The 12096-nt window shown below is 41.1% G+C and overlaps 1 protein-coding gene across 8 annotated transcripts in view; it reads right to left on the bottom strand.

The window, feature by feature from the left end:
• gdpd2 (glycerophosphodiester phosphodiesterase domain containing 2) overlaps positions 1 to 12096 on the bottom strand; it is a 224312-nt gene that overhangs the window by 135513 nt on the left and 76703 nt on the right. For 3 of the 8 annotated variants that reach the window (XM_068047956.1, XM_068047955.1, XM_068047954.1), the window contains exons 1-2: positions 11113 to 11300; positions 2507 to 2566 (exon numbers count right to left, since the gene is read on the bottom strand). The exons of 2 other annotated variants lie outside the window; for them this stretch is intronic. The gene's annotated coding sequence lies outside the window, so the exon portion shown is untranslated. Of the gene's footprint in view, positions 1 to 2506; positions 2567 to 11112; positions 11301 to 12096 lie in introns of those variants that run through there. 3 more of the 8 variants (XM_068047950.1, XM_068047949.1, XM_068047951.1) reach the window with 3 other exon arrangements.

Here is a 12096-nt window from a genome sequence, read left to right on the forward strand (position 1 = left end):
CTAACTTAATTATTTACCAAACTACTTTATGTGCATCCCCTCTAGTTATCTCTATTCATCGCAAATTACTGAACCAATCTGATCCGATCCAATCTATCCATCATTTTAAACATCTCAATCCTATCCCCTCTAATTTTCCTCTGGCATTTCTTCAAAGTAAATAGTTATCGCTCTTGGAGCCAAGAATATAACGGGGGGGGGGGGGGAGGGGGGGGGGTGGGGGGGGGGGTGCGTACTAGTGTATGCTGAATCTACCCACTCTTTTAGTTTTGAAGACTAAGATCCTTGCAACAAAAGTGCGAGTTAACATGACAGGCTCAGAGAACTGAGTATTTTTACTCTAGAAAAGCATAGACTTCAGGGTGACGTGATCGAAGTAGTTAAAATGAAGAATGGACTAGTCTGCATCCATATGGATTAATTATTTGAATTCGATAAGTTAGAGAGAACAAGTGAGAATGCACTTAAGTTACACAAGAATAGATCTTGGTTAGATCGCAGGTAGTGTTTATTTCACAGACAGTCATTGACCTTTGGAAAAAGTTGCCTATTTATGGAGTGAGTGTGGATTTGCTTCAAAAGTTCAAAAGGGAGCAGATAAGTACCTGAAGGATGCTGATATCGCTGTATAAAAAGGTGGGTGTTAATCTGTTAATTGTGTGTCAATTGTTCAATTATATGCAGGTGGAGGGTGTTAATTAGGGTCTTAGTTAAGCTGTTATAAGCAGACATTTACTGAGCCTGGTGGAGGTTTTTGGGTGAGGAGCTACATGTTTGTAATCCTTTTACTCTGTACAATAAATGTGAAACTGAGTATAAATAGGCTGCAGCATTATCCTTCCACAACAAGTTTTCTGAAATTTAACAGTGGGTAGAATGTTGTCTCCAAGAACTCATTTTTGATTGCCTTAGGGATTGGAGAGGAATGCCCCAGAATTTTTATTTCCACCAAATGGCCTGGTTTAAAAAAAATCTTTTTTTGCCCCTCGCAGGACATTACATCCCTGTTACTATTTGGGAAACACAACTGAATGGAGCAGACTCGATGGACCAGTTGGTCTTTTTCTGTCTGTCTTTTCATATGTTTGTGTTTGTAAGGCAATGTGGGCTGCCACCTTCAGATGGAGATCATTAAGCTTTGTCACATTTACTATAATGAGGGGATTTTTATGTGACTGCATTATGAGTGATTCATTTTAACACTGAAGCCTAAAAATTACTGATGGCAATGTTAGCAGATGAGCACTTATGCATCTGCATAGCATTCCTCTTCTGTAATTTTAATAGAGGCATCAACCAGTTTTAAATAAATGAGACAAAACTGCAGGCAGGAATGTCAGACAAATATCACTAACAGTAATTTCGAGACTGAAAAAAGTTTACTGATATAGTAAGAGTCAGGAAAGAAGTCTATTATATTATTAATAAATTACTATAATGCATATGAATCATTGTTATAGATTCTGCTTAGTGTGGTCAATATTTTCTGATATGGAGTATTATACATATCAGAAAATATTTACTGCCACATAAAAAGTCAGCTCCAAAATTTTGGAAAATGTACCAAATAAAAGGTCAAAAAATAATATTTGTATGGAAAAATATTCCCTGTGGGCGGCACAGTGGCGCAGTGGTTAGCACCGCAGCCTCACAGCTCCAGCGACCCGGGTTCAATTCTGGGTACTTCCTGTGTGGAGTTTGCAAGTTCTCCCTGTGTCTGCGTGGGTTTCCTCCGGGTGCTCCGGTTTCCTCCCACATGCCAAATGACTTGCTGGTTGATAGGTTAATTGGTCATTATAAATTGCCCCTAGTATAAGTAGGTGGTAGGGAACTATAGGGACAGGCGGGGATGTGGTAGGAATATGGGTTTAATGTAGGATAAGTATAAATGGGTGGTTGATGGTCGGCACAGACTCGGTGGGCCGAAGGGCCTGTTTCAGTGCTGTATCTCTAAACTAAATTAAGGACAGTATATTTGCTTTTAAGATTGCCGCTACACCATTAGTTGGAGACTATCTGGATAACTAAGAGCACTAAGGCTAGATATCATTTTGGTCATGCTTCTCTGCATGGTCTCTCGATAAACACAGCCAATTTTTAGCAGTATTGTAAAATTGGGTAGGGTGTAAAACAGGCTGCTGATTCATTATTGTCCAATTTGCTCTACTGCCTAAGACGAATTTCACCCCCCTCCAACCTCCTTAATCTTTTAGGTACCCTGCAGCTCTCTGGTCCTAACATTGACTGCAGACATTTTCAATCTTCTTTTAATTTTATACCTGACTACCAGATTTTCATGTTTTGTATTTTCCCCATCTCTCTCATTTTCTCCCAGTTTGTTAGCCATTCACAATTCCTTTGTTTCCTAATGTCTTAATATTTCTGTCTATTACTTAACTGAGATGTATCTTTCATTCCATGGATGCTTTCTCTCTGTGTTTGTTTGATCTATGCCTAAAGTTTTAGCACACCTTTTTTCTAAACTTGTAAAATTTTAATTTCTCACATTGCATCATCTGGACCGTCCACTCCAAAGAAATCTCTATGGATGTTGTCTATCCATCTACTGAAAATGAGAAAAAGATGGACATAAGTAGAAAGAGAGAGCACATTTTTGTGGTATGGAAATTCCTGACACATACTTCATGCAAATGAAAATAATTATTTTTCAATGTCTCTGTGGTGAGTTATTTTTGCACTGTTAGCCCATGGGATAAACAGAAATTATGCAGGAACAAGATCAGGCAGATTATTGAGCTCCTGTTGTCTATCACTTGATCTGCTTTGTTTCTTTTGTAGTTCACTTATATCCAAAACCTAATATCTACTTCAACCCTCAGGCTTGCAGCTCACTGGCTGCATACTCATACCTTACAGCCTGATCTTTTGAAGACTTTCAAGCCTACAGCCAAATCATTAACCAGTCTTTCTCTTTTCAGTTGCTGATGGACCTTCATTTCTACTACTTTTTATTTTTATTTCAGATTTCCAGCATTTATAGTTTCTTCCTTTTATCATGCCTGCCAATTGGTCTGGAATAATATAATACTGAATTTTCTGTTATGAGCCAAATCGCAGATGAAGCTTTACAGCTTTACTCAGCATGCTGGGTTAGGGAGGAAAAGATCATAAGAGTTTTCCAATCCTTTATTCCAGTAATTCCTGCTTGTGTGTGTGTATGTACGCTGAATAGCCTGATACACACCTACTAGGTTGACATATTGTTACGACCGAGGTGCGAAGCGTACACTGTCTTTTCTAGTTCCACTTCTCCACAGGTCACAACATATATCTAAATATTTACCCAGCCACCGATGCAGTCAATCAAATACTCTACTCTTTATCCCTGAATAAAATTAACAGTTTATTATAAAACAAGACTTAACCAGTAACGAAACAAAGCATTAACACACAGATTGAAATATGAACGTTCCCTTTGTAGCTTAGCCCCTCACATACAGACACACACAAACACACACACACACACACCGGTTAACCGAAAAATAGAGATTTTCTGTTTAGAGCTCTGTTATAAAAAAAGGCAAAAAAGAATACTTTTGCCAAATACTTGCTAACTCTTGAAGAAAAAAGAGAAGATATGGAAAGACGTCAGTTGTCCCTTTTTGGTTTGGCATCCCAAATACGCGTAGACGGCTGTCACTGGGATCTTTCTACAACAGTTCTTTTCAGGCGACGCTGAAGATCAGTTTGGCAGGTTTCCCAGGAGAAATGAAGCGTCAGGGGTTTCTGGCAGGCTTTTCAGGAGAAATACAGCATCAGTTTCTCTATTTCTTACACTTGATTCTCAGGAAGTTCTCAAAGAGATGGAAGAGGGTGAGCTGATGGTGACTGCTCTCAGCTGGTTTTCTCCAACTACCTTCAAAATAGTTCAGACTCCAACACGCTGTCCATAGTGAAACCAAAAACAATATCTCAAGAGTCAAGCCTCCTGACCTCTATAAATCTTGACCAGTCACTTCTCTGTAAACATCTTCTCCAAGTCAAAAAGCTCTTGCTGGGTATTTATCTGAAGACAGGTGACTTCCAGTAATGGTTTTATTTTACAAACCAAGACCAAAAGACCTTCCGATGACCCCAGTGAAAAAAAAATCCATGGAATCCTTTTCATTTTTCCCAAATGAAACAATGTCCATAATTCTAAAATACATGAGTCCTCAAAAAAAAATGAACAAAAAATATAGAAGCACTGTCATAACAATATGAAGAAGGAAGACTAGTGGTACCTGTGGAATTGAACTCCAGTGAATGTTAATGCCAGCAGCAGAGAAAGACAGAGGAGAGAAAAGTGGCAGAATGAAGGAGGAAAAAGGATCACAAACCTTGCTTTTGTCACCTCGAATTATGGAATGATACAGCATAGAAAGAGGCCAATTGGCCCGCTGTGCCTGTGTTGGTTGTTTGATACAGCTATCCCATTAGTTCCACTCCCATGCTCTTTCCATTGAGCCCTGTAAAATTTCCTCTTCAAGTACTTATTCACTTCACTTTTGAAAGTTACTACTGAATCTGCTTCTAGCATTCTTTCAGGCAGTAGATTCCTGATCACAATAACTTGTTGCATGAAAATTTGGAGAGGCTAGTCAAGCAACAGCCTGACGTAGCTATACTTACAGAATCATACCCTACGGCCAATGCTCCAGACTCCTCCATCACCATTCCTGGGTATGTTCTGTCCCACCGGCAGGGGAGACTCACCAGCGATGGCAGCACAGTGGTATATAGTCAGGAAGGAGTGGCTCTGGGAGTCCCCAACGTTGACTCCAGACTCCATGAAGTTTCATGGCCTCAGGTCAAACATAGGCAAGGAAACTTGCTGCTAATTACCACCTACTGCTCTCCCTCAGCTGATGAATCAGTGCTCCTCCATATAGAACACCACTTGGAAGAAGCACTGAGGGTAGCAAGGGCACAAAATGCACTCTGGGTGGGGACTTCAAAGTCCATTATGTAGACTGGCTCAGTAGCACCACCACTGACCAAGCTGAATGAGTCCCAAAGGACATAACTGCCAGACTGGGCCTGAGGCGGATGGTTAGAGAACCAACACGAGGGAAAAACCTACTTGACCTTGTCTTCACCAACCTACCTGCCACAGATGCATCTGTCCATGACAGCATTGATAGGAGTAACCACTGCACAATCCTTTTGGAGACAAAGTCCCATCATTACACAAGGACACCCTCCATCTTTTCTTGTGGCACTACCATTGCACTAAATAGGATAGATTCAGAATAGATCTAACAACTCAAAACTGGGCATCCATGAGATGCTGTGAGCCATTAACAGGAGCAGAATTGTACAGCAACACAAACAGTAACTTCATGGCCTGGTATATTCCTTATTCTACCATTACCATAAAGCCAGGGGATCAAACGCTCTGCAGTCCTGCCACATCCAGTTGTGTGTAGTAGTGGAAAATTAAACAGCTAATGAGAGAAGAAGCTCCATCAACAGATCCATCCTTAATGATGGCTGAGCCCAGCACATGAATGCAGAAGACAAGACTGAAGCATTTGCAATTATCTTCAGCCAGAAAGGCTGAGTGGATGATCCATCTTAGCCTCCTCCTGAGGTCCCCACCATCACAGAAGTCTGTCTTCAGCCAATTTGATTCATTCCATATGATATCAAGAAACAGTTGAGCACACTGTATAAAGAAAAGCCTGCGGGGTCCCAATAACATTCCAGCTGTAGTGCTGAAGACCTGGCCACCAGTACTAGATGTGCCCCTAGCCAAGCTGTTCCAGTACAGCTACAACACTGGCATGTACCCCATAAAGTGCAAATTGTCTAGATATATCCTGCCCACAAAAAGCAGGACAAAGCCAATCCGGCCAATTACTGCCCCATCTATGCTCAATCATCAGCAAAATAATGGAAGGTGTCATCGACAGTGCTATCAAGTGGCACTTATTCACCACTAACCTGCTCAACAATGCTCAGTTTGGGTTATGCCAGGATCACTTGGCTCTACACCTCATTAAAGCCTTGGTCCAAACATGGAAAATAGTGTTGAATGCCAGAGGTGAGGTGAGAGTGACTGCCCTTGACATCAAGGCAGCATTTGGACAACTGCGCATCGAGGAGCCAGAGTAAAATAGAAGTCAAGGAGTATCAGTGGGAAAACTCTCCACTGGTTGGAGTCATATCTAGCTCAAAAGAAGATGGTTGTGGTTGTTGGAGGCCAATCATCTCAGCCTCAGGACATTGCTGCAGGAGTTTCTCAGAGTAGTGTTCCAGGCCCAACCACTTTCAGGTGCTTCATCAGTGACCTTCTCTCCATTATGGGGTCAGTAGTAGAGATGTTTGCTGATGATTGCACAATGTTCAGTTCCATTCGCTACTCCTCTGATAAGGAAGCAATCCATGCCCATATTCAGCAAGCCCTGGACAACATTCAGGTTTGGACTAATAAGTGGCAAGTAACATCAGCGCTACACAAGTGCCAGGCAATGACCACCTCTAACCACCTCCTCTTGGCATTCAATGGCATTACGAATGCCAAACTCTCACCATCTTTATCTTGGGGATCACCACCGGTGCAGTTAAGTTTCTGGTCAGACACAAATGCTGTAGCTGCAAGAGCAGGTTGGGTATTCTGCAGCGAGTGACTCACCTCCTGATTCTGCAAAGCATTTCCACTATTCACAATCAGGAATATGATGTAATACTCTCCAATTGCCTGGCTGAGAGCAGCTCCAACAACACTCATAAAGCTTGACGCCATCCACAACAAAGCAGCTCGCTTGATTGGCAACCTATCTACCACCATAAATATTCACTCCCTCCACCACTGGTGCATTGTGGCTGCAGTATGTATTATCTACAAGATGCACTGCAGCAACTTACCAAGGCTTCTTCTACAGCACTTTTCAAATCCACAACCTCTACTGTCTGGAAGAACATGGAAGCAGGCACATGGGAACACTACCACCTGCAAGTTTCCCTCCAAGTCACACTAAGCTGATCTGGAAATATATTGCCATTCCTTCAACATCACTGGGTCAAAATCCTGGAATTCATTATTTAACAACACTGTGGGAGTACCTACACAATACAGACTGCAGTGGATCAAGAAGGCAGATCACCACCACCATCTCAAGGGCAATTAGGGACGGGCAATAAATGCTGGCCTTACTAGCAACACTCACATCCCGTGAACAAATTAAAACAAGAGAAAAACATTTCCTCAAGTCACCTCTGGTTCTTTTGTCAGTCACCTGAAATCTGTCTTCTCTGCCACTGTAAATAGTTTCGCCTTATTTACTCTTTCAAAATCATTCATGATTTTGAACACTCCTATCAAATCCCTTTGAATCTTCACTGCTCGGAGGAAAACAACTCCAGCTTCTTCAGTCTCTTCACAGAGCTGAAGTCCCCCATCCTTGGTATCATTCCAGTAAATCTCTTCAGTACCTTCTGTGAGGCTTTGGCATCTTTCATAAAGTGTGGTACCCAAAATTGAACACAATACTCCAGCTGAAGCCTAAGAAGTGTTTTGTAAAGGTCTAGCATAACTTCCTTGCTTTTCCACTCTATGCCCCTATTAATAAAGCTAAGGATCCCAAACGCTTTTTAAACAGCCTTCTCAACTTGTCCTTCCAATTTCAAGGACTTGTGTACATACACTCCCAGGTATCTCTGTCCCTGCACTCACTTTAAAATTGCACCATTTATTTTATATTGCCTCTCCTCATTCTTCCTACCAAAATGTATCATTTCACATTTCTCCAAGTTAAATTTCATCTACCATGTTTCAGCCCATTTCACCTGTATATCTAGCTCCTCCTGAAATCTGTTATTACCCTCTTTATTGTTTACTACATTTCCAAGTTTCATGTCACCTGCAAGCTTTGAAATTATGACTTGTATACTCAAGTCTAGGCTGTTAATGTATCAAAAAGAGAAGTGGTCCTAATATTGCTGCCTAGGGAACACCACTGAATCCTTCCTTCCTGTCTGAAAAACAACTGTTCACCACTATTCTTACCTTTCTGTTTCTTAGTCAAATATGTACCCACACTACAGATGTCCCTTTAATTCCATGATCTTTAATTTTGCTAACAGATCTATTGTGTGGTACTTTATCAAACATCTTTTGAAAGTCCAGATAAACAATGTCAACTGCACTACCCTCATCAACCCTCTGTTATTGTGTCAAAGAACTCGATTAGATTAGTCAAACACGATTTGCCTTTAACAAATTACTGCTGTCTTTAATTTAATAGCCTAAACTTTTCTAAGTGCTAATTAATCTTGTCCCATATTATTGTCTTGAAAAGTTGTCTGTTCCATGCACATCTAACTTGGCACTGAGCAACAATAAAGTTACATAATGGGAATAGTAACATATATGAGAAAAGGACGATGGCAGGGTTAGGTATTGCTGATGCTATATAATTCTATATTAATGACTTGGACAAAGAGACCAAGGATAATGTTTCCAAGTTTGCTAACGATACAAACTAGGTTGGAATGTAAGATGCGAGGAGGACACAAAGAGGCTGCGAAGAGATAAACAGGTTAAGTGAGTGGTTATTCAGTCTATTAGTAAGAATAGAAAGCAGAATATTTTTTAAAAGTGAAACTTTTAACTGTTGATGTTCAGAGAAACTTGGGTGTCAAGTTTACAAGAAACACAGAAAGTTAGCATGCAGGTACAACAAGCAATTAGGAAGGTAAATGGCATGTTGCCTTTTATAGCAAGGGGACTGGAGTACAAAAACAAGGAAGTCTTGTTACAATTGTATAAGGCTTTGGTGAGACCACACCTAGAGTACTGTGCACAGTTTTGGTCTCCATATTTAAAGAAGTATATACTTGCCTTGGAAGCAAGGTTCACTAGATTGGTTCCTCGGATGAGAGGATTGTCCTATGTTGAGAGGCTGAGAAAATTGGGCCCATACTCTCTGGAGTTGAGAAGAATGAGAGGTGATCTCATTGAAACATAGAAGATTCTGAAGGGCTTGACAGGATAGACACTGAAAGGATGTTCCCCCTGGCCGGGGAATTGAGAACACTGGGGATAAGGGGGCGATTGTCTAGGACTGAGATGTGAAGAAATTTCAACACTCAGAGAATTGTGAATCTTTGGAATTCTCTACCCTAGTGATTATTGGATGCTTCATCATTGAGTATATTCAAGGCTGGGATAGATAGATTATTGATTTCTCCGGGAATCAAGGGATATGGGGAGCAGGTGGGAAAGTGGAGTTGAGGCAGAAGATCAGCTATGATCATATTGAATGGTAGAGCAGGCTCGAGGGGCCATATAGTCAACTCCTGCTCCTATTTCTTATGTTCTATATTGATTATATAATTATTTATTGTATCATTATTGTATTTCGCAAATCTGTATGCTTTCTTTGGTGTCTATCTGTGTCACAAACTTCCTGGCAAGTCCTGAGGTACTATGATGACAACATGAGGGTAGTCAATCACATCTTGCACCAAATGGAAGCCTGCCATTGATGCAAACCTCAAGGTTATGCATTTTGACTGTTGTCATCCATGAGAAATGGCATGTATTAATTTGCCTTGGCAAATAGTGCACTGGTTACTTGTTTGATGCACTTGAGGACAACCAACTGGAAAATCCTTGAGATGTCTCCAGTAGCAACCTGTAACGATCCTGAGGCATAGAAGTTCAGGGCAGCAGTAACCTTTACAATCACTGGCATGACATGATCCCCTGGTCCAGCAGGCAGCAGGTTTTCCCACATGAGGCTGTACAGGTCAGCAACAAACTGAATGAACAAGTATAGTCTCTTCTGTCACTCAACAAAGATACCATGTTGGCTAGTTATGGCCTTCTGTGAGCAGACTCCCTCATCTACTGTCTTCTGAGAGATCCAATTGTAGCTCCCCTTGCATGTTAAGAGCTCTGCTGCTGTTGTTGCTGCTCTTCATCCTCCACCCAGTACAGTGCAGCTACCAGCACTGCCCATCCTAAACCTTTACTGCTTATTAAGGATGAGTAACCAAAAGTCTGTTAAAGTCAAAGCACCAAAAATTTGGTAAGTGTGCAATCTCTCCAACTTCAACAAGCTCAGTTGCACGCAGATACAACTGATCTAAGTGCCTAAAAAGATTTCGCCAATGGATTGGGGGATGGGCAAGAATGTCATTTTTTTCAGTGAAGATAACATTGCAATCTACAGATTTGTGTACTCTCTGTACCTTCTGTGTCATAAACTTTCAGGACTATCTTTGTCCTATATGGTGGTCATTGCTCTTCTGCAGTTCGCTCTTGTTCCTATTAAGAACTAAACATACCATCCTAGATACGTTCTCACATCCTCTCTGTATTAAAATCAAGACTCATCACACATCTACTTTAACTCCCTCTATGGCTTTGATTTCCTGCAATGTGCTGCTTGTGAGTGCTGCTGTGCACTGGGAGCGTGGAATCAGCCTTTGTATCTTTATTTAAATATATGTTTCTTTTCACAGTTATCTTAGTACTCCAGGCAGTTGCTGACTTCGCTTGGATTTCTTCCAATAGCTGAGTATGCATGGATTCCTTACAATGTTACTGATTTGTTTACTGGATTCAGTTTGTTAAAATCATCAAGCTTGTGCTTAAATCTTTAGTTCATGTTTTCTACGTTCCTCTCTTCAACAACCTCCTAAATAGCACAGAACAAGATGACTCCACCATAGGCGAGTCCACTGTAGAAATGAAAATTTCTATAATGGGCAGCCAATCTGCGTCATCAGTTTTACCCTTGAATGGTAAATTCAAAATCTACCCATTGTAATCCTGTTAACAGCATTTACAATACTAACTTTCCTTTACCCTTTGTGTGCGCTACATATATAGGAACTGACACTGAGACATGCACAGACCTTTTCAGTATCAGACGTTGGGTAAACCATTCCCTTTCTATATAGAACACAAACTACATCTGTAAGAGTTGACAAATGTACATAAGCTCAACAATTCTAGTTGGGAGTGAGTCATGAGTCATCGGTAATTATCAGTGTTACATATGCACAGCAGCTGTGAAAGTCACAGAAGCAATATCTGATGTGGGTGAGTTGTTATAAACAACAATAATACTGCAAAAATCAAATAAGAGAGATACCTACCACAAGGAAATAGGATTTATTCCAAATCATCAACACCAGAAGAAACTCACTCAGGATCCTAAAATGACACAGAAATTTCTGACCAGCACAGAGCAGATCTTCTGACTATAAACAGAAAGTTTAGTGCTTGCCTGTTTGCTCAGTAGATGAGAAACATTGAAATTTTTAATTGAGTCCGAGATCCACCCTCCTTCCTCTTGTGCTATGAATGGATTAAAGTTTGAGGATGATAGACTGATTGTTGAAACTGTGCCAATCTTCCTGTGCAGAACTGAGAGAACATGTCTGCACTAACCCTTTCATTGCCACTATTCTGTGAACCAGCTGCTCCCATGAGAATGTTAAAATGGACAGTAAATCACTGGTCCACTTTATAAAAGACCTATTTGGAGATCAAGGCCTAGAAATTTGATCGCAAATGAAAACAAGCATGCAGGGGGAGGGGTGGTCAAATTAGTGCTGGATGCCTGTTATGCTCCACTGGTCCGGCACTGACACAGTCCACCACCTGTATCCACTGCATTAAAAAAGTTCCTCATCTTCTTCCTGGTTCTTTGTCAATTATCTTAAATAATGCCCTCTGACTACTAACCTACCTGGCAGTGGAAACAGTTTCTCCTTATTTACCCTATCCAAACCCTTCATATTTTTGTGTGAGTCATCCAGCAAGGCATTGAGACCATGCATTCAATCTCAGAGCAAGTGCTTAGTTCTATGAACACTGCAATGGGGCTCACAATGGTGCAGGCTCTGGTAACCGCTTTGACAGCTTCACTGGGAGCTCAAACAGTTGACATTGTGGCTCTCTGGTCCAGCATCTCATCAGTCTTTCAGTCCATGAAGGAGAGCATGGATAGGAATGTGTAGTGCATGGATTGAGGCTTCCAGAGCATCACTGTATTCCTTCACCTTGTTCTCACACAGATCAAAGGCAATGCAGAGACAAAGCCACATGACAGTGGCATTGGATCCATGGGAGAGGCT

The sequence above is a fragment of the Heterodontus francisci genome, chromosome 15 (assembly GCF_036365525.1).
Source record: "Heterodontus francisci isolate sHetFra1 chromosome 15, sHetFra1.hap1, whole genome shotgun sequence".
Taxonomy (NCBI): Eukaryota; Metazoa; Chordata; class Chondrichthyes; order Heterodontiformes; family Heterodontidae; genus Heterodontus; species Heterodontus francisci.